The sequence below is a fragment of the Dipodomys ordii genome, unplaced genomic scaffold (genome assembly GCF_000151885.1).
Source record: "Dipodomys ordii isolate 6190 unplaced genomic scaffold, Dord_2.0 Scaffold1, whole genome shotgun sequence".
NCBI lineage: Eukaryota > Metazoa > Chordata > Mammalia > Rodentia > Heteromyidae > Dipodomys > Dipodomys ordii.
Genome location: NW_012267217.1, coordinates 32,979,435 through 33,002,029, shown reverse-complemented (window position 1 = coordinate 33,002,029; position 22,595 = coordinate 32,979,435).

Sequence of the window (22,595 nt, the reverse complement as noted above, 5' to 3'; positions counted from 1 at the left end):
CTAAGCAACCTTATTTCTGTTTTTTTTTTATTTTCAAGGTTCTGAGATTATTTTGAAGTCTGTAACATTACACTTAAAATAGTGTTAAAATGGTTCCAGTGAGAGTAAAGGAAGAAATGAAGGGACATAGGCTGACCAAATGCAGTACTAGTACTCACTGGACACTATGTTAAAAACGAACAATACACTTGTGGGTGAGGATAGGAGGGAAAAACTGAGAGAGTGCAGGAAGAAGTGACATTGTCAAAAAATGTACTCCTTTCCTGACTTATGTAACGATAACCCTTCTGCATATCACCTTTATAATAACAGTAAAAAATAAAAAAATGGCTCCAATGCTTTGGATCATAAACTTTGATTCTAAATTTCAATTTTAAAGGTTAAGAATTTGATTTCTAATGACAATAAGATTTTTTTATCAAGAAAATACAATAAGCAGCAACTCTTAAGTATTTCTCATAGATTTTGTTCATCTGTGCAACCATCTATACATTTGCATTTCTCTGATAATTAGTGATGTTGAGTGCTTTTATATATTTGTTGGTCACATATGTGTCTTCTATTATAGATGTTTACTCTTTAACTTTCTACTTTTAATTACATTATCATCATCATCATCATCATTTGTTTTTGTCCTATTTCTGTTCTGCTATTGATATTAGTTCCTTGTCAGGTCAATAGTTTATGAATATTTTTCTCCTTCTGTAGGCTATCCCTTTAAAATTAACATTTAAAATATGGGATCTAGATTGTCAAACATATATATAACTGAAAGAAAATATAATGAGAATCACTCAAGTTTATGTATCTTGGTAGTTTGGAGAAATTAGAAGAGGGTGGTCAAGTGCTTGGACTCTCAGGAGAGTCCTGATTGCTACCCTTCTCCTACAGAGGTACAGAAGGCTGTTGGTATTTTCTATTATCAACAGGCCACAAATCAATAAGGAAGGCTGGGGGCGGGGCAGGGGGGAATGCAGGTAGGTATCAAACATCTGATAGGGGCCTTCAGAGGCTTTGAGACACCCCAGCTGAGATGTCAAATAGGCAGCTGAACACATAGATGAGAAATCAAGAAGAGATTCAGGATAGGGGCTATTTATTGGTTGACAATGGAATTTGAGAAGGTTTTAGTGTAAGTGCAGATGAGGTTTCTAAGAGCAAAACTACAATGAGCAGGTAGCCTCTGCTACAATTTTGGGCTTGGTTCTGGTCAGAAGGAGACATGATGATGGGGACTAAGGATAAGCTGTCATAGGCACAGACAAAGGGAATAGCGTTTAAGGATGAGGAATGGAGAACTATGTCAAATGATGCTGAAAAGCCAAACAAAATAAGGAGTTTCAATTTGCTGGAGGAGCGAGTGACAGGGAGGTTAATGATGGAATAATTGGGGGCAGAAAATGGATTAGTTTGGGCTGAATAACAAATGGATGTTCAGCAAATACACTTAGAAAATAATGTTTAGAGGGAAGAGAAAGGAAAGAGAGTAGCATAAAATAAAAATCAGAGAATATATGTCATTTAAGGAACTAGGACAACTTTCAACAGTTCAGTTATAGGGTTTTGAAAAATGAATATAACATGTATATGAGTTTATGATTTGAACATTATTGACATATGATTATGTATGTATGTGTGTGTGAGAGAAAGATGGTATGTGTGGTCTAAATATTGATATGAAAGTCATTTCATCTTCTTAGTATTTATTTGGCAATATGGTAATCAGTGTCCAGAAATGTTACCTGACAAAATGGTCCATAAGACAATGCAATTAATCTTTTTAAAAAACTAAAAATTTCTGCCTATGTGCATCTCATTTGGAAGAAAGACTCGACTATGCAATGAATGATGAAGTATTCCTTTTTGGCATATTCATAGCATGGGGTTGTTACTTCTCTGAGTCTTCAAGTAGTATCTTTGTCTTCCAACTTGTATTCTTGATATATGGAGAAACAATATATACTCCTCCACACAAAATTATAGACTATTTATGTTGCATAAAGAAATCATGTCTTATATTGCTCCAAAACTACTTGCTGTTCCTGGCTCTTTTCTTTTCAGGTGCATGAGCTGCGTGTGATTAGGAAAAAATGGCCTTCAGATTTATTTCTTCTTGGACACACCCATAGTATCACACCCCTCCCAGTATGATCACAACTGTAGTTTGTATATGCTAGTCCAGGAAAGGAAGACTCCAGAATTGGTACAGCCCTCCATAGGGTCAAGTGTTCATGGAGCTTATTGTCCAGAATAACACAGAATCTGACTATATTTTCTGTCTTTTCCATCCTTATGTCTAAGAAACAGTGTGGGATCATGTAACAGTGTAAATTTTTGTGCAATATCAAGAAGATTTTCTACTTCATTCTCAACGAGATCAATGTCTGCTTTCCCCATGTCCTATTATTGCCTTCACACTTTGAATGGTAGTTATGGCGAATGCACTTTTTTACTGCTCACCAAAGTTGGTATTGAGTACTCTCAATTGATTTTTCCCATGAGTCACTAGAGACATAGCAGCAGCATAAGCAATAGTGCATGACTCCTTATAGAAGAGCTATTGATGGCTCTTAGGTGGCAGGGAGCTTCCTATGCAGTGTAGAAGAGCCCTTCTTTGTGTAAGCACAGCTTGTGTAGTGATTTTTGCTTGGTTGAGGCAGAAATTGTGAGCAAGTTGTCTGAGTACTACAAAAATTATTTGGAAGAAAAATAGGCAGTTGTTCAAGTTGAAACATTAATGCCACGTAGTAATGGAATGAAGTTATTAGTTATTAGTGGGAGAAAACTCAGGTTCTTTTCTATTTTGATCCTAAAGTAAGACAGAAGATGTGTTTCAGCAAATTAATGTAGCTTCGTTCCCACTCTTTCAACAATCTATTTGTACCTTCCAGATTGGTAATCCGGGGAAATAACTGATGAATTACTAAATTTCCAAAAACGTTCTAGTAGATTGATTGTGATATCATCCACAATTATATCCAACCCATACCTGACCTTGTTGTTTCAGGAAATAGGAGAAAAGCAGGGAACAGGTATTGTGATGGGGTTATAATTGTTAGAATGTTTGGGTAGAAATAGGGCAAAGGGACAAAAAGGAGAAGTTTGACTGGAAAGAGCAATAAACCAAATGCTATTTAAAAGTTTTGCATGTCTAAATTACTTATAAAATTAATCCTTTGATTTTTATTACTACCACTTTACTAAAAGGATTTTCTTTAAAATATAATAATGTCATTAGTTTCAAAGTATGGTCTTTAAGTCCTCCAAGAACTGTGGTGTAAATCAATTCAGTTTCATTCCAGGTCTTAAATAAAGTTTTTCATTGTTCAAAGAAACTTCCTTATCTTTCCCCACAAGTGGTATGAATGGTAAACTATATAAATAATCATAGTAATATGTAAATAATAAGAATAAGTGATTGTCATGGTGAATTTTTTCCAGAGTCTGCTACATGGTGATCTTCTGTCTCAAAATAAAAACAACTACAATAATAATAATACTAAATTTTCCAATACATTTGGTGCATGTCAATATCTGCTATAAATACAGTAAAGAAAATAAAGATTAATTTTATGTGTGTACATGTGTTAATTCCTAATTTTAAGACATGTGAAATTCAGTACAGTTAATTTAGTTAACTGAGTCCATGCTTATGTGGTAAAAGATAAAAAGTCAAAACACTGGTTTTCTTTAAATATTAGCAACTTAAAAAGTATTGGAATAACAGATATTTGACATCGTATTGATTGCTTCCACCTGCCTTCTAAATAAAGAGATAAGAAAACCCAAGCTATCTTTTTCAAACTCCCTATAGCTATTTTATGAGTCTGGATTTCAATTTTTTTTCTAGGAAAATTGATATATCTATGAAAGGCAAAGGGAGAAAGGAGGAAGAAGTCAATGCCTGCTGCTTTAGCAGCTGGAAAGCAGCCTAGCAATACTGATATTTCTAAATAGCTGATATTTACAAACAACTGCCAAAGTTTATATTTTATATCTTAAAATAATGTGCTTATCTCATATTTTAAATTTTATTTGTACAGAATTGATTCATTGGCTCTTCTTTATCTCTTCTCTGGATTGAAATTCTCAATTTTCAAAGTCACTAGTTAGTAAAAGATTGTGCCTTTTCTTTGCAGGCACACTGATAGGCTTCTTGTTTGTTTCATTGTTTATTTCATTGTTATGGATTATTTTTTCAAGTCTCTACCACTGGGTTTTGAGGAGAGAGGCAGTATTATCTTGTTATTGACTTTCTGCTATGCTGTCCTCTTTCCTGAGTGCATTCAACCTTAATGGACAGTGACAAGGCCAAAGAAAATGATCTACACAATAGACAATGGTTCTCCTTTGCTGCTCAGGACAGTTTACCAGGATTACAAGTTATGATTTAGAATCTGAGATATCACCAAAAGTTCATGGGATGGGAGCTTGATTCTCCACCTGGTGACTTGGCAAGTGGTGAAACTTTAGGAGCTGGTGCTTAGTTGAAGGGAATATGTTATTGGCAATGTGTTCTATGGGGCTCTGTTTTGTCTCCAGCCCCTTCTTTAATCCATCTTTCTTTGTTCACTGGCCACCATGAGGCCAGCAGCTTTACTCCTCATCCTCCCCGTGATGATATTCTGAATCACCTAAGAGCAAGGAGCCAGGTAATCATAGACCTAGACATCCAAAACTATGAACCGAAGCACATACTTCCTCCCTTAAGCAGTTTTCCTCAGGCATATTTTTCTCAGTGATGGAAAGCTAAGTAATATATTCCCAGATATGAGGAATGAGATCTTTCATCTTATAGTTCTTTGCCCTCTAATCAGCAAGTCAGTAGGTGAAGAAGTAGAAATGAATAAAGATTTATTTACATTGACTCCAGGGAGAAATCATAGAAGTATGTGATAGACAACCATGCTCTAAACTATCATTTTATAAATTCCTTGTGTGTTTACACATCTGTTTCATTTTGATGACATTTTTGTCTATGGTACAAACTTTTCTCCAACCACTAAGATCTCCAATCAAATCTGTCAGAGCATAAATTTCATTAATTGCTACTCTTTCTTTAAATTGCATGTTGCTTTTCAAATAGAGTGTAAGTATTTTGAAGCTGAGGTGGGAAGGGGTAAGCTGTAATTAATAACAGCTTTTTAAGTTCTGATCAACCAGCATCTCCTCTCTGTTTGAAACTCATCTGTTTCCTTGCTCATTCCTTCTATATGCTAACAATGATTTGGACTCTAATTTGATGTTTTAATACCTGCTCCAGATTACTGTTTGTATATATATATATATATATATATATATATATATATATATATATATTATACAATTTGCCTAGCATGTATATTTGTGTGTGTCCAACAAATTTCTATTCTATATTAACTCTAGATTTCCTTTTGATAAATGATAAATAAATACATATTTTACCAACATTTAAACAAGAGTAATACAAATGCAGAAATAAAAAGTTTCTTTAATCTTTTCATCAGCATGAACTAATACCTTCCTTATGGAATTCTGTTTAATCACTTGATTAAAACCTCATATGTGGTAACATATCATAAATTGTAATTGCAATATAGACAGAATAGGTAAATAATAATGATTTACAAGATTGAAAAGTTAAGAAAATTAGCACAACACAAATGCATAATCAAGAAATCGGATAAAGTTACTTTCTTCCTCTCAGAAAGACTTGTGCAGAGGGAATTCTTGAATTAATAGAAGAAGCCTCATGAATAATGGCAAGCAGGTGCTTTGTGGCACAGAGAAAAATCATGAAGTCTGGTGGCCTTGAATATAAAATCGTCTTTCTGAAAGTTTTTTTTTTCCCAGTCAGCTCTCAGAACTGAATAACATTCAGGCTTTTTATGTAGAGATCAGATATTCCATGAACTCAAGGACCTGACTAATCACTGGTGAATACTAAGAACTCTGAAAAATAATAGAAATAAATTCTCACAGAGGAGAAAAGAACATAGATCTCTGTGTGGGTTTTGACAAACAATGACTGAAATATTTCATTACATTTAGAAAGAATTGCTGCTTGAAATCTTGTATTAAGATGTGTTCATTCAGGTGCCAAGAGCAATACCTTGATGGATTGCAATACAAAGGGGAAGAAAGGAGAGGAAGGTACAATACTACATATGTTACTAAACTCATTTCACCTGTAAAGGAGAGAATATTGATTTCATTCATCTCACTTAGTTGGGAGTCTGACTTGAGAAAAATTCAAGTTCATTGACATCAACTCTAAAGATGACAAGATTGCACTGAGAACAGAAAGAGAAGGGAGTCAGAAACATGATAAATGTAACTTCATTAAGAAAATTTAAAAACACTATTTTTCTTCATGAGAAAGACAGCAGAGGGGCTGCAGATTCTGGCTATATCTTTAATCTATGGTGACCTTTATGACATTTGTGATCTATGGGCTCTAAATTTGTGTATGTGTAGGTATGTATGTGTGTGTGAAAGACAGAGTGGATATATGTGTGTTTGGGCACACAGGCATTTCTCAAGAGCACTCAGGACAAACAAATCAATAGAACTACTGTGTAAAATTTTGTTTTCTCTGGATGCTAGTTGTTTCAGTTGTGTGCTCTTGCTTTGACTATTAGAGGCTTTGTAAAAATAATGCAATAAAACATTTTGCTTTCACATTATTATTTTTTTAGTACCAGTCCTGAGGTTTGAACTCAGGGCCCAAGTACTGTCCCTGCTGAGCTGTTTTGCTCAAGCTGGCACTTTACCACTTGAACTATGGTTCCACTTCTGGCATTTATGGTGGTTAAATGAAGAGAAGAGTCTCATGGATTTTTCTTCCCAGGCTGGCTTTGAGATCTTCAGATCTCAGACTCCTGAATAGCTAGGATTATAGGCATGAGCCACCAGTGCTCAGCTGATCTCACAATTTTTAATTAAAATTATACTTGTTTAGTTCCAGAATCTTGATCTTCTTATCATACTCTTAAATTAGTTAAAAATTTAGCCAAGGAAACACTGACCCCCGAAACTTAAGAAAAATTACTTATTCATCAATCATTCCATCTTGAATTCAGCAAATATTTATTTAGTACCTTGAATATAAAATTCATTCCATGATACTCTTGGAGGACATAAAGATGAATGGAACCTAAAAAATGTTGCTAAGGAGATTATAGAATATTTTCTTCAGCTTGAGACATTATGCACATGGGTAGAAGTATTTTTTTTTCTGGTATTGGGTGGCAGACACTGTATGGAATGAGAGCACTCTTAATTCCCATGGGAATTATGCCATCCAAAATATGTATTCATGATCTGTTCCTCAGAGGAGAACAGGATTTACTCTGGAAAGAAAATATCATGAAAAATTTTGGATAGGACTATCAGAACTCAGTAGGATTTACTGGGAAGAGGTTTCAGTCCTAAATAGAAATGACCTTCTCAATACCACCTGTCATTCAGCATACATGTTTCCGTAGTGAACCAGAGTTCATCACCTCTATCAGAACATGAGTTAAGGAGTCAAAACAGTTGACAGAAGCTTAATGATGGTTGTGAGTAAGGAGAGGCTCCTTAAAGACTAAATAGCAAACAGCCAATTAATATATTTCTTACAGCCTATAAAAATATGAAAAGATGAAATAGCTCTAGGCATGTTAAATATTCTATGTAGATTTTAGGTAAGATACTACTCTTTATAAATTTATTTATATTCTGTTGAGTGATTTTTGTCCAAACGTTTTTAAAAAGATAAAAAAAAACTATACCATGTTAAAGAGCTGAAATGGCAAGGTTCATTAAGTTATTATCTTTAGCAGTTTTATCCAAAGTAATTAGTGAAGGCAATGAGTAATGAGTGCCAAATGATATAGTGTGGATAACTAGATGTGGCTAAGGGACTAGAGCTCCTCCTAATTCTATGTGACTTGCAAGTGTCTGTAGCTACCTTGGGTTCTCTGGTGGTGGGATCGTGTAAAAGAGAGAACTAACTGGCCTCATTAGAGGAAAAGTAAGCCTGAAGCACTGAGGAACTAAGTGGAAACAAGAAGGGTGTAGATAAATGCCTAATTTTAGCTAAGCTTCTATCAGCAGGGCAATTAGGGAGAGAAAATAATTAAGATGGAATGTGAAGGTGTTAAAACTTCATGGAATCACCTACAGGAAAGGTTCCGAGGCTGAGAAAACAGAGCTCCAAAACCACTGAGCTTGGGAAAAGGGATGCATCAGCATTTCAGATCAGGAGACTTAGGAGATAAGTAGGGATAGGCAAGAGTTGAAACAAGTGAAAAGCAAAATGCTTGATTCCAGTGAGCATTGATGGGCTTCTCCTTTTATCTAAACGTTTTTGGAAATGATTACTTAATTTATTTAAATCATGGATAGTTTGGTCATTTTTGTTTTATATTTTCAGTAGAAAACCCAGAGATTGGGAGATCTCCACTAGTCCTACAACAGAGAAGAGCCTCATATCTAAAAATACACTTAGAACTCAAAAAATTAAATTCCCCCAAAACAAAGAACTGCCTCATTAGTAAGTGGGCTAAAGACTTTAAGAGAGACTTCTCCGAAGAGGAAATAAGAATGGCCAATAGAAGTACTGTTCAACTTCTCTGGTCAGAAAAGGAATGCAAATTAAAACAACATTGAGATTCTACCTCACCCCAGTTAGAATGGCTATAATCAAGAAATCTAATAACAACAGATGCTGAAGGGGATGTGGCCAAAAGGGAATGCTATTACACTGTTGGTGGGAGTGTAAACTTAGTCAGCCACTCTGGAAAGCAGTATGGAGGTTCCTCAAAGGACTACACATAGAGCTCCTCTACAACACTGCTGGGCATTTATCCAAATGACCACAAACAAGGCCAACTAAAGCTGCCAGAACAATTATGTTTATCACAGCGTTGTTTACCATAGTTAAGATATGGAACCAACCCAGATGCCCCTCAGTAGATAAATGTATCAAGAAAATGTGATATACTCTCTCTCTCTCTCACACACACACACAATGGAATTCTATACTTCCATTATCAAGAATGATACCACCCCATTTGTAAGGAAATGGAAAGACTTGGAAAAAAATCATATTAAGTGAAGTAAGCCAGACCCAAAGAAGCATAGGTCTCATGGTCTCCCTTATTTGTAATTAGTATAAATCTAGGATAATTTTAGTAGATGTACATATGACTATAAAAGATGATGCTAAGCAAAATGAACTCCAAGACATGGCCACAAGAAGTTTTTCTTTGTTCTTTTCAATGTACTATATTATTTCTTTTTTCTTTTGTGTTTTTGCCCCCTATGGTTTATCCCCTATTGTCATTGTGTTTGATTTTGGTACCCTGGGTATTGTCTATACATTTATCTGAACTAGGGAAGGGAAGGGGAACAACAAAATGGTGAGATAAAGGACAAAGAGAGAGCCAATGCAATAGTGATACTCACAAGAAAATATGTTGGAACTCATCTGTGCAACTTGGGGAAAGGGAGGGAGAAAGAACAATGAGGGAAGGGGTAACAAGTTAGACAAGAAATATAATCACTATCTTAGCTATGTCACTGTAACCCCTCTGTACATCAACTTGACAATAAGGTAAAGAAATAAAAAAAACAAACATTGAGTTTCATTTTGAACCCTCCCAAACACATCACAAGGACATATTCTATCCTAATTTCACAAAAGAAAAATGGGAAATGTGAGTAACTTGGCAGGATAACATTCAAGAAGGACAGAGTATGTGTTATTCTGTTAATTACAGAATTGAAAAGGGCATCTGTGCCCAACAAATTGGGTTTGTTTCCTTCTAAGGGACACATGGTGTTGTAAACATCTTCTGGGGCAGGAAGTTTTCTAACACTTTAAACAAGATGCTATTGCCTTGCTCGACAGTAATACACTTAATTAGACATGTTGAGCTGCAAACTTTATGACTAAAGGTTTAATTATCTGTTTTTGCTAGCTGACTCTATTTGTTCCCCTCCTCAAACCAAGAGAAATACATGGGTTCTTCCATTAACACAATTGTGTCTTCCTACTGGCTTCCTTTCAGCATACTAATTCGAAAACCCAGGGAGAAGATGTGATGTTGTGTAAAAATCTGAATTCCTCCAAGAACAACAGATATTATAGCATGGTAAATGAAGAACAAAAATGCATAAAGTTCTTTTTTTTCCCAATGGAGCTTTGCTCAGTTACTTCTCCTTTTCTCCCTCATTCAATATAGCAGCGTTAATAGGCTTTATCTGGTTTCCTTTCCAACTAGAAAATGTTTTGTAATTTAGTGACAGTGTCAAGACAGAAAATGTATTTTTCGAAAGGTCCACAACTGTTTGTTACTGTTCATATTTTTCTGCAATTGTGTTTTTTTATTCTTTTCGCTGGATCTTTCAGTTCCCCATGGTTTTGAATACAAAGAATTTCCACAGTTTCATTTTTAAAATTTCCACTTCTTTTTCAAATTGTACCTGCTAAAAGCTTTGTGGTAAGCTATAAAACTAATTCCAAAGAGTCGACAGATATTTCACACATAAAGTGAATGAGAGCTTAACTTTATCCCAGGAAAAAATAGCTTGTTCAGGTAGTGTTTTGGATATTTACACCTTTGGAGAAATCTTTGTCTCGTTTTTAAACTAACTTTGAAGAAGACCTGTGGTTCCCTGGAAGTAATTCTGGGATGATATGAGGCTTCTTTTGAATTTGCACTGTCTTTTCTACTTTCATATTGAGAAAAAGAGGTGGTTGTTTAGCAGTTCTTTTTTTTTTCTGTGCTATACACACATTTTGTATTTGAGGAACACTAATCACAGATTCTAACAAATAAGAACTGACTTTATCATGACTTTATTAAAGAATAGCAAATTGTATTTTTAGGGGGAAAAAGACTTTTGAAAGAGTACCAAGATATTTATTCTCATTACACTGGAGTGAATAGATGCACGCTTTACTCAAGTTGTATTTCATTCCTCCATATTGTAATGTAAGGCTATAGCATATGGTCAATGGTCAATGGTATTATGGATTCTTATGGTCAATGGTATTACATAGGGTATCATAGTTCTCTACATTCCTTTACTTCTAAGACTTTCTTTCATTATCAGTAAGTTTTAGCTAGGTCAGCCTAGTGATCCTGATATTTCCAGCTCCCAAATAGCTGAACTTACAGCTTGTTTGTTGAGATGTATCTAGCGAATTTTTTTTAACTAGGCTAGCCTTATATTTTAAGCCTCCTATCTTCACTATTCAAGTAGTAGCTATATATTTTTGTGTATCCAAATACGCCCACAATATTCACTGAACAAAAGCTATGGAACATAAAAAGTAGTATGCAGATTTAAACTTACATATATTATTTATGTATACATTAATATATATTATATTTCTAAATTAAAAAATATTTCCCCACAAATGTCCTAGTGATAATCATCTGGACATTTGACTAACTGGTTTAATGCCTTCTTTATTGCTTATTACAGAGAGGCTCGTTTTTCATAGATTTGCATTGCAAGGGAGGTAGGAAGAAAGAAGAAGTAACCACAATACCTCTTCCTATGACCCATATACAGTACATAACACTTGAAGAGGATCAGGATTTATGCATAGAATTTAAGATTTATGCTTAAAACAATACATAGATGCTTCTATGTATATGTTTATTTTTTTTTTGGGGGGGTCTGATAGTGGGGCCTGAACTCTAGGACTGGGCGCTGTCCCTCAGCTCTTCAGCTCAAGGCTAACACTCTACCACTTGAGCCACAGTGCCACTTCTGGCTTTTTTCTTTTTTGCTTATGTGGTACTGGGGAATCGAACTCAGGGCCTCATGCATGTAAGGCAAGTGCTGTACCACTGAGCCACCTTCCCAGCCCATATGTATATGTTTTAAAAATAAAAATATGTATGTACTATCCTTTGAAATATTTTTAATTCTACATTATTTTTAATTATCTATATTTAAAACTTAGAACTGTAGTTTTCCTAGATTAACAATGATAATAAAAATACAAATAAAATATTCTGTTTTACCTTCATTTATTCCTTTAACATTTTTTTTCTTGCAGATTGGTTTCAGACCTATTTGATTTCCTTTTTCCGAAAGAATTTCTTTTAAATAAATGTCTTACAAGGCAGGTCTGCTGGTGATGGGATTTCTTTTAAATTTCTACTTTATGCTAGAAATAAAAGAAATAGGAGAGTCTCCAGCTTTTGTAGGTTGTTCCTTGAGAATAAGCTCTGCTAGTTTCTCATGGGAAATTGTAAAGTAATATCTTCTTACAGGTTTGAAAAGAGTTGGAGGGAGGAAGCATTTAAAAATATAGCTAGAGTATTTTCTATAACATAGGTCTGCTACCCAGGGGAAATAACTTTACCAGAACTTTATTCTACCTGAGGGAAGAGTACTTTCTAGATTCTAGACCCTGTAGCTATCTTGTGTTGCCTAACATGGAGAAAACTAAGAAATGCATGCAAAGATTACTCCAGAGGGATTCAAACGAACCTAAGATTCACACTAATATTCTTACTTAAAGCTCATAACTTATTTAATCTGTAGCCCTATGCTATAACCTGCTCAAGATGTGAAATGTAAGAAGAGGTAGAAACTTCAAAAAGAATCAAAAGGAGCTTCTAAGAATAAAAAGAAAATACTAGCATAAGGTAGAATCTCCTGATAAACTTTTCCTTAGATCATGTGGCAAAACAAAACAAAACAAAATAAAACATCATCCAGTAAGCTTGAAGAGCAGTGAACAGAATGTCCCCAAATGGAATTCAAAGAGAAATAAAGAATTTTGAAAATACAAAAAATCAATACAAAACACAAAAACCCTCCCACAAAAGTAAACAAACAACTCAGGACAGCTGAGAACATAAGGAAAGTTTGTGAAAGTGCATCATTCATAATTGGGCTGCCAGCAGGTAAAGAAAGAGAAAACACAATAGAAGAAATAATGTTCCCAAACCAGAAGTGGACAAAAATCCCAGACTTCTCAGGAGACACTGGAAGGAAGATAAAAAAAAGGACATGACTGTATCACAACCAAAATGTGAGGTAGCAAAACAACATTACTTGTATAAGAAAAGGAAAAGAATTACAGCCAACTTATCATCAGAAGTCATATATGTAAGAAAATAATGGGATGTAAAAAATATCAAAAGAATAAAGCCTAATCACTTAGGAATCTATGGGATATAGGTTATAACTAGTAAAAGTGTCTTCCAAGGTGAAATAAAAATGAAAAAATTCCATTAGAAGCATATCTGCTTTTCAAGACATTCATTTAAAAGGATTTTTAGAGAAAAAGAAAATATGGTAGCTCTAAAACCCAACATTCATGAGAAAAAAAAAGAGAAAAAATAAGGAAGAATAAATGGAATTAAAGTAAAACAAAATTTTGTTTATTTCTTACTTTTAGTTGATATAATAGATTATTATTTCATTAAAGTAATGATAGTAACTCTATTGCCCCATGTAGAGAAGTGGAATGAATAGCATCATTGCCATAGTTGTTGATGGACAGAATTGGCAATACTTCGTTATGAAGTATTTGCAATAGAAATATAATATAATAGTAATATGATATCCTTGGCCATGAGTGCTTCTGTTCCTGAATTTGGTCCAAGTGAAACCATTTTGAATCTATTTCCCTACTAGTCCAAAAAATAAGCAGAAAGAACATAGTAAAACAGATATTATAAACAATTCACCTTGTAATACTTTAGACTAGAAAATGTCCAATTACTATCTTCTTCAATATAATGTACATTTTATTTAAGGAGTTTTGAAAATTTTTTCCACTGTATTATTTTTGAAAGAATTCTTCTAATCATGGCGCTTTTTGTTAGCATATATTAGTTGTACAAAGCAATAAATTCACTGTGGAATTTTCATACAATGTACTTTGATCATATTCATGACTTTATGTCAACATCCCTTCACCATTCCCCAAGCATCTTCCTTCTAATTTCATATCTTTTCCCACCTTTACATTCTACACAGGATAGACTATCAGCCATATTTATCTATCCGAATCTGACTTATTTCACTTAGCATGGTGATTCGAAGCTCTATCCATTTTCCTGCAAATGACATGATTTCATGAATATAGTATATTTCTTTGTCCATCCTTCCATTAATTGGCACCTAATTGATCCCATAACTTGGCAATTGTGAATAGAACTCCAATAAATATGAATATACATGTGCCATTATTATGTGTGTAAGTATATATTTATGTGTAAGTATATATATATGTATATATATATATATATATATATATATCTTATCTTTTTTTGTTGTTGTTGTTGGTCATGAGGCTTGAACTCTGGGCCTGTGAACTGTCCCTAAGCTCTTTAGCTCAAGGATAGTGCTCTATCCTTGTGCACTTGAGCCACAGCGCCACTTTCAGTTTTCTGGTGGTTTTTTTGGATATGAGTCTCACAGACTTTCCTGCCTGGGCTGGCTTTGAACTGAGGTCCTCAGATCTCAGCCTCCTGAGTAGCTAGGATTACAGGCGTGAGCCACTTACACCCAGCGAGAACTTGTCTTAATGATTTCATATCTGCATATATATATTTTAATCTCTTATTTCTCCTATAGTCCTATTCTTGTGTGTTATACCATGTCATATGCTTCTGCTTCTAATCCTTATTATTTTATATTATTTACAGTTGTCTAGAAACTGTTCAAATTTTCCTCAGTTCTTTGTACCCAGTGTATGTTTAATAAATATTGCTTGAATAAATGCTGAAAACCTGACAAACAATCTATCTTACTAGAGCTTTGATTTTCTCCTAAATTACTTATGGATGCAAACAAAAGTCAACTGCAGAAACTGTTCTGTAGTTCATATGTGGTCCAGCATTCTTGAATTTCCCTGTATTCAGTTCAGTGCATCCACGGTGGTGCTTTCTGAACAGCCAATTCTCAATTCAGGTAGAACTGGTTGTCTCTGTCTGCCAGTTTCAATTAGTGCCTTTTCTGAGGTTAAAGATCTCCAAATTGTTGAAACTAATGTGAATGCAATTTTTTTCTTGGGGATTTTTTTCTTGACAGAGATTCCAATACTGACATTTCACCTGATCCCTTACTATTGACTTGCACTTTTAACCATATTTAGAATCTCTAATAAGGAGAGGATTTTTTTTAGTATCCTCCTTAACTTTATAATATATATATACATATACATATATATATATATATAATATCCCATGGCAGGAACAAAATGAAATATCCCAAGCAATACTAAAGGAAGTGCTGATAAAAAGTTAAACTATTATAAAAAGAAATTGGTAAAAATTTCTCAGCACCTCCCCCAATATATGCTCAAAATAAAAGTGGAAATATAACTTTAGGCAAAAAAATGTCAGAGCAATTATATAATACAGAATACAGGTATTTAATATAAATACCTATTGCAATCATAATACTCCAAAATAATATTGTCCAGGCAGATTGTTGAGACATTATCCTGTCTTGTCCTCAAGAATAAAAATGAAAAAGAATGAAAATTAAGAAAGTGTTTTGGAATAAATCATGTATGGTAAATAGTCTTTTTAATCATCACATATCCATTAAATGTTTAAGACTCAACCTGCAAGGAGTCCTAGCGAACCAAAAGCTCTTAGCTATATTCATTGAATGGCTCCTGAGGAGAGCCTGAGGAGTTTAAATGCCAGTTGATCTGGTGAAATATCAGACTTGAAAGAGAGGCTCGCACACCTGCCACGAGTCATTAGCAGGAGCAACTGAATCAGAGTAAAAACAGGGGCTCCTTCAAGCCATCCATTCTACCTGAAATGGTACTGGATTTTTCTTCTCCCTCATGTTTTGAGAGTTTTATTCTTTATTCAGAGCTTACTTCTCCTGCAAACGGAACCAGTAATTTTTTCTGTCTATATCAGTATCCTAATTCTTCCTCTTAATTAAGTCAATGCCAAGTAGGTGGTTCTTTTCATTTTTCATAGTTATTCTTCTTCTAAGATGAGATAGCCTACTGAGAACATGAAGCACCAGCACTGGGAGGAGATTAGGCAGCAAAAGGATAAGAATATCACAAACAAGATTCATCTATATGTTCATTTATTTACTAAGTAATTTTCTTAAATGATTAGCATGTAGACACTGACTGCTTTGGGTATCAAAGATGATAATAAACAGTATGTTAGAAAACTGATGAGAAATGAAGAAAGTAAGACAAAAAATAAAAACAGATACAAGGGACAGGCTAAAATTTTTCACATCTTTATTTCTGTTCTATAACTTAATTTTTGCTCATTACATATTGACACATATTTTCAAGTTTCTTTTAAAAAATTTGAAGTACATGTTTCCAAGAAATACCACTATACAGAATGACAGCCTTGCATTTTAGTAGCTGAGTTCAGAAGGCAGATGTTCAAAATTCTTTCAAATCCAGATGCAGTTCAGTTAAATATATTTAATACCTAAAATAAGACTGATTTCATATTCAATGAACTGGTCAGGTGCTAAAAATAGCTTATCTTATACTTAATCAAAACTCTTAGGAAATTTTTTAATTAATAGTCTTCTTGGCATATTTGTTATCTGTTATACACAGAAAAATTAATCACACCTTTTCTTATATAATAAACACTGTGTAAGAATAACTTACAGAATCCCTAAAGTTGAGTCTCAGAAAGCCTAGGAAATATATTTCCTCTTTATTTATGCAAATTTAAAAACTGTAAATATCTGATTAACACTAAGGAGATTGCTGATTTTAATACTTCTTATTCTAAAACCAGTCATCATATGATACATAGTTATAATAAAGCTTTCTAGAGGACTCCCTAAAGCTTTGTAGGAGAGAAATTGACTTTCTATATCTTCAAAGTAAATTTTCTAGTTTTAGAGAAATGCTACATAAAGATTGTTAATAGTTGTTTTTATTAGTTTTTTTGTATTGTTTAGTAGTCTTTGGTATGCTGTGTGGTAGAAGACACATGATCTCTTCCCTTTGATTACAGACAGAACTTACGATTTGTTCTAACCAACGCAATAGGGAAGACATGGAAAGATGGCTTTCCTTTGATCATATTATGTAAGGTAAAGTAGGATTTTGGAAGATGTTTCTATCCTGCTATCCTTGAAGAAGCAGGATGCTGTGATATGAGCTGATATGAAAAGGGCCACATGCAGTGAACTGAGCATTGTCTTACAGCTGAAGACATTGTAATCATCCAAGTACAAGGAAGTGAATTAGTCCAATAACTTCACGAGTTTGGATGAAGACTGACCCCCAGAGAAGAACATACTGGGGTGGATACCTTTCAGACAGATTTGTGAGGCCAAAGCAGTGGTTTAGCTGTGTCTAGACTTAGGACCTACAGAAACTGTGAGATAAAAATGTATGTTGTCGGTTAGGCGCTGGTGGCTCATGCCTGTAATCCTACCTACTCAGAAGGCTAAAATCTGAGGATTGCCATTCGAAGCCAATTAACCACCAGAAAACCGGAAGTGGTGTTGTTGTTCAAGTGGTAGAGTGCTAGCCATGAGCTGAAAAGCTCAGGGACAGCACCCAGGCCCAGAGTTCAAGCCCCACGACTGACAAATAAAGAAAAAAAATGTTGTCTTATGACATCAAATTTGTTGTAATTTTTACATAACAATGGAAATCCATTACACACTAGTTATAGTAATAGTTAGCTACTAGAAGAAGGTAAAAATATGCCTATTAAAATAAATGGCCATATTTGAGAACTTATATTACATAATACATATTAAAGGATTCATATGCTAGTACAAATACTTGATACTTTATGAATCAGTCAGATTTATTTAGCCAGTTCTAGTCAATATTAGCCATGATTCCACAAGACACACCACGATGGCCATTTCTAGCATTACAGATGGGCTTCATCATCATCTGGGTATATGAGAATGAATAAAACACACATTCCTTTATAACATAGCACCTCATTTCTACACAGACAGCAGAGAGCCTCTCTTCAACTTGTTATAAGGTAGTTACATAATAATACCTTAGTCTGAGTGGTGACTATCTCATTAATTTTGTTATTTCAAGTAACTTAGTGATTATGTTATAATAACAAGTCTTGCCTACACACCCCGGAAGATTATACTGAGTATGTGTATTTGCAGACCATCTTAAAATCTGAATATAATGATTAATAATATTTAATTTACAGTTTTATGAATGTCTCCAATGTCTGGAGTCTCATTATGCTTCCACATAAATGTTGTAGGCCTTGAACTCTGTGCCTGGGCACTGTCCCTAAGCTCTTCAGCTCAAGGTGAGCACTCTACTACTTGAGCCACATCGCCACTTCGGGTTTTCTGGTGGTTAATTGGAGATAAGAGTCTCACTGACTTTACTACCTGGGCTGGCTTTGAAGTGTGATTCCTTAGATCTCAGCCTCTGAGTAGGTAGGTTATAGGAGCGAGTCTCCAGTGCCTGGCTAATTAATATATTATTTTTGATTGAGCCATGAAAAAAATGTTAGCTAGCAGTTGATTCTTTTAAACATGTTTTGTTAATGCTATAACAATGACTTAAGCCTTGACTTCTTAAAAGTTAATCACAATGTACAGAAACAGCAGAAACATATGAATAAATAAATGCATAAATGAATTTCATACTTGATCCTTCATGCTCTTTGAATGTCTTCATACTCTTTTATCCATGTATAATTTTTTTAAACATCAGGCATTGCTAAATTGGTAAATATTTGTTTACTACAAGATTCTAGATGTTGAAATATTTCAATATGGAAAATATTACCTTTTTAATATTACCACTATTATCAGAAGACATTATAGTATATGCTCTAGTTATCAAGTTCATAATAATAGGTGCAAGTTTTCTCAATTTTACTATTTCTTGAAAGCTTAAATCTTTGGTAAAATTTTATCAGCGATTTTTTTCAAGTGTTAGGCTCACTTCCATTATTTTAAAGAAAATGTTTGATAAAATAGTTTCACAAAAATTAAAAGTTATATGATTTTCTTATTTTTACAACTTGATAGTAGTTCTTTTTAAAGTCAGTAAACTATCAAAGTTATCATTGTAAATAAAGTGCTTATTATATGCTTATGCTTATTATATATTATCCCGTTCTTCTTTTTGTAAATAAAGCTCTGTACAATATAGTTGAGACACATTAATTGATCCATAGGTTTCAATTTTCATAGGCAATACTTAGGCATTCATCTAGAGGACTTCTTTATCAGTGAATAAGCATTTCTTTTTCTCTGTTAGAAAAATAATTAGGGTTACAGCCAAAGAATATTTCTTGTACCTTAAGAATATTTGCTTACATTGTATTTTCTATTAATTCCATCAAATTTCCACTTGAGAAATTTTAAGTAAGTTGTTTTGAAAAATTTTGTAGATGGTCTATACTTCTGGCTCTTAAGCTATAGCAGTCTAATGAGCCCTGTGCAGCTATGTACCACTCTCTCTGTGCTTATGTGATGATTTCCTGATTAATACTAATTAATGACATGTCAGTGTTCATTTAAAATGAATGATGAAAATGATTATTCAACCCTAATATTGAAGTCATTTGGCAACTTGGCACCGAATGTCTATGTTGGGAGGCTGTGCCAAGCTCACGAGGATTCTGTTATTTCCACTTTCTGCTACAATAAACTGAAATTAAATGATGTTTGTTTTTAGGCAGAGTAGGCCTCTAAAGGTATGATGGATGATTTAACTTCCTTCATAGCTTCTGTTTGATTTATTTAGAAGTGGCATTGGGTGGTAAATTAGGTGTATTGCACAACCTCAAAATAGCAAAAGTGGACTTTCTTAACAAAGGACTCAGATACAGACCTTTTTGGCCATGTTCCTCTGCCCATATTTATCACTTGTTATTTTTTTATGATACTATGAATTCTGTTTATTGAAGGCCAGTGTCCTCAGAGGAGAGATTTTTTTATTCAGAGTTCAGAATGTCTCTTCTACTTGCCGTTACTATTTTGCTAACAACTGAGTTGATTATCCAGATGACTGAGTCGCCAATTTAAAAAAGTCTATGTTGTGTGTGTTGTGAATTTCTGGGAACATGGCACTCCATGTGATTTGGGACAAAGAGTAATGAGCTTTAGCAAGGTTGACATTTATACCTAAAAGCTACTATTTTGTTTTAAAACAATTATTAGTAGGCACATATAAGCCAAGGAAACCAAAAAGGAAACAGCAGTAATCTGTTGAAATCCAAGTAAAGGATTTCAGAGCCTAAGTTAGTGAACAAACAAAATACCCAAAACAAGTTGGGCTTATTCATAATCTTTCAGGCAAGAGAGTACATTATTAAGAAAAAATTTTTTAATAATACTCCAAAAGGGAACGTTACAGAAGCTCTGTATAAGGCTTGCTCCAGGGACCTGGTTAAACCTCTGGTGATCTGTGATAGAATTTACAAACCAGGATTTTGCTATAAGAATAAATTCAACTGGACAGCTGAGAATACTTTCAATTGACTGAAGAACTTCAAGTTAGTCCTATGTTAAAATTTTATATTGTGTTCTTTTTAGAATAAGTCTAATGGTCTAATGATGAATTTTAAAAGTTTGGGAAGTTTTTGTTATTTTTTTAAGTTTTTTGAGTCATCCTCCAGTCAGGGCTGAAAGATTCAGATCTGAAAATGTTCTTAGTTCCTATCTATTCTGTACCTGACATTTGTCACATTGGGAGACAGTTAGATTTCAATTTGAGCTAGTCTTTATCTCTTCTGCTAAATTACTGTAACATTAACTGGAGGGGGAGTGTAGGCTTTAGGATAATGGAGAACACCATTTAAAGACTAGTGCAGAGGACAAATGCTAAAAAAGGAGAGTGATGACACTTTATGAATGATTTTAAGCCCGGATGAATTTCACCACAAGGGAGTAGATTCTAATTCCAGTTGGAAGATATGAGAAGTAGATAGTGTGATATGTGGCACATTACCTAATGTTATTATTATTCTCAAAAACTTTAGCTGCATTAAGGATCTCAGACGTGCTTGGTAGAGTTAATAGTAGTCTCTCCCCTGATAAGTCAGATGTTTCAAACTTGAAAGGACTATATAACATGTAGGGCTCTTGTGTTTTGAAATTGTGAACTTAAAAGGTGAGGAGATGTACGTGTAATTTGAGCTTTCTTGCTTTTGGGACATTAATTGAACCATGGTCAGTAGAATTTTCACTTTTTTGATAACCTCTTGGAAAGTGAAATAAATGATCTTAAAAACAGAAAAGAGATATTCAGAATTTCATATCAGTGGATATGATCTGGTTTCCAATCAAAGCCAAGTTGTTATTTCTGATTTTAACAGTCTAAATACCCCTTTTTCTTCAAGAAAGGATCTTAATATGAGTCATGGGTGGTATAAACTATTATCTGGAAAGAATAGTGTTTGTTAATCAGAAGGGTAACTTTCTTTGCAATTACTACTTTTGATCACATAGACTTTCAGGATAAAGGAAATACACTTTCAGGCATTCATTACTTAGTTGTCCATTTATCCAAAATATGAGATCATTTCTGTTGCAGAATGTCATCACTCAATAAGAGTGATCTGGCACCAGATGAATGATAGTAATGTTTAGGACTCTGAATTAGAGCTAGACTAAAAACATAGAGTACGGCTGGGTGGAAAGGTCCTTGAGGGCTGTACAATGGTGAGACAACCTGAGTAGCAAAAAAATCAATTAGTTCTTCATTCTGTGAATGTTCAGTTACAAAGCTCAGATTCTGTGAATGGCCCAGGTTTATTTGGATAAAGACAGAAACTGCCAATTTTACTATTTCTTATGTTATTATACATATATTATTATTGTAAAGATATTAAACAGAGGGGTTACAGTTACATGAACAAGGAAATGAGTCCACTTCCTATCGAGCATTGTTACATCCTCCTTTATTTCTCTTCAACCAACCCTTTCCTCCTCACCTTCCCAAATCCTCCCTCCCCCTCCTCCAGCAAAGTTGTAAAGTTTGTTTCAACATAGTGTCTTGTACCTATCATTGTTACAATTGGTCAACCTGTATCTTTGTTTCAGTATTTTATTATTTCCCTACCCCTACCCAAATTAGAAAAATGTATATACAAGATTCAGGGCACCACTTTAAATACAGTGAAAACAGGGCTCATACTGTGTGGAAAGAATATACAAAAGAAATAAAAAAATCACCTAGTATATTTTAAGTATGTTAAAAACAATAGCAAGAAAGAAAAAAAAACAGTTGTGTCCCTATCTTGGGGTCCATTTCACTTAACATCATCTTCTCCAATCATATGTACATAGCTTTTGACCTTTTCTGCTTGTCCTAGACATATAGTAGTTACTGCAAATAAGGGAAACCATGGGACCTATATTTCTTTGGGTCTGGCTTACTTCACTTAATATAATTTTTTCCAAGTCCTTCCACTAACAAATGGGGTGATCTCATGCTTTCTGATGGAGGCATAGAATTACACAACACACACACATACACACACACACACACACATCATATTTTCTTGCTCCATTCATCTATTGTGAAGCATCTGGTTTGGTTCCATATCTTAGCTATGGTAAATAATGCTGCAATAAACATAGTTGTGCTGGTAGCTTTAGTGTGGTCTTGTTTGTAAACATTTGGG